The following is a 1,447-nucleotide window of genomic DNA, read 5'->3' as shown; positions in this document are numbered from 1 at the left end:
TTTCTTTGACCTAATGTGGATGAGCTTTAAACAATATCATCAGTACTCACTTGAGTTTCCATAGGATCCGCTTGAGTTGGAGAAGGTCCCGCTGCAACTTCAGGTGTACCTAAATCAAAAGAGCTTGGACTTGCCGAATCTTCAGCATCATTCAACGCGACTCCAGTGTTCGAAGGGAGATCAATATCATCGTTATCTTCATCTTCGTTACCTAAACCTTCACAGAGAGAAGAGGAGGGAAGATGAATATAAGAAGAAGGTTGTGTTAGTTGAGCTTTAATCATCTTGTTAAAGCTTAATCTATTTCTCTTTGTTTTGATGATAACAAACTAATATATTTAATCTCTTAGTGTTTTTAAGCCTTCCAGGTCATTGCCATATTTGTAAAGATGCACTTAAGTCACTTAGAGATGCGCTTGACTGGTCACAGTCGCGCTTAACACCAAGCGGAGAAAGTAAGTTTCGCAAACGGTGTTTAATAAATCCATTCAAGACCAAGAAGTAAGAGTGATTGAGCTTCGAGGGCGTAGAGACGCGCTTCAATGAAGTTGAAGAAAGTTGACCACGAGGTTCCACTGAAGCTTAGGGTGCGCCAGAGCGCAGAAGAACAAATCTACACGCTTCGAAGGCTGGTAAAATGGGAGAGTGTAAGTTGCGTGCACGGGAAGGTGCGAGAAGAACTTCACACTCTTTGGGACGCCACTCCAGGGATCGCCAGCGTGGCAAGAGTTTGTTAGAGCTTGAAGCACATGAATTGCTTATGTGGCGTGGATCAACACATGAAGAACAAAACCATTTCACTCCAAGCCGTTGATTAATTCTGGTGAAGTGATCAAGGCACACGGATTGATGAGGTGGCATTGTGCTTAGTCTTTGTTTGTTACACAATTGAGTTATAGGTTTAGCTTAAGGATTGTGTATAAATAGAGTACTATTACATTCACTCTAGGCATTGCAAACGTAGAGAATATAGGAAGCTAGAGAGAGCTTAAGAGATATTTCGTTTGTAATCAGAGAGTGTTGAGAGTGCCTTCTTGTTCTTCAGAGTTGAACTCAGAGTATTGTAGAGAGAGTGCTTACGAGTGAGCTTCAAGTGTTGAAGCGAGAGATTGTAATCACTTCTTAATCAATACAAGTGTAGTGGTGAGTTTTATCCCGAGTCAGCTAGTGACTTAGGGTTCTCACCGTCTGGAAATTCTTGTGTGTGCAAATATAGGTGCACTTTAACATCTTAAAGCGCGCTTTATTGTCTGTCTAACCTCTTCCGCACTTAAGGACTTTAGTAAATTCATTACTAATAGTTCATCATAGGTTAAGCGCAAGCCAAGCATTCAAAGCGCAATTGAATCCTTGTTAAGCGCAACTAAGGCTTAATGAACCTTAGTGACAGAGAACAATAGCTGATCAAACACCTGTTTTCTACAATTGGTATCAGAGCAACGAGAAG

This window comes from Phyllobates terribilis, unplaced genomic scaffold (genome assembly GCF_046119375.1).
Source record: "Phyllobates terribilis strain yellow unplaced genomic scaffold, ASM4611937v1 Scaffold_5001__1_contigs__length_55275, whole genome shotgun sequence".
NCBI classification, from domain to species: Eukaryota; Metazoa; Chordata; class Amphibia; order Anura; family Dendrobatidae; genus Phyllobates; species Phyllobates terribilis.
The sequence above is the reverse complement of the archived record's forward strand: the minus strand, read 5'-3'. Positions refer to the sequence as shown.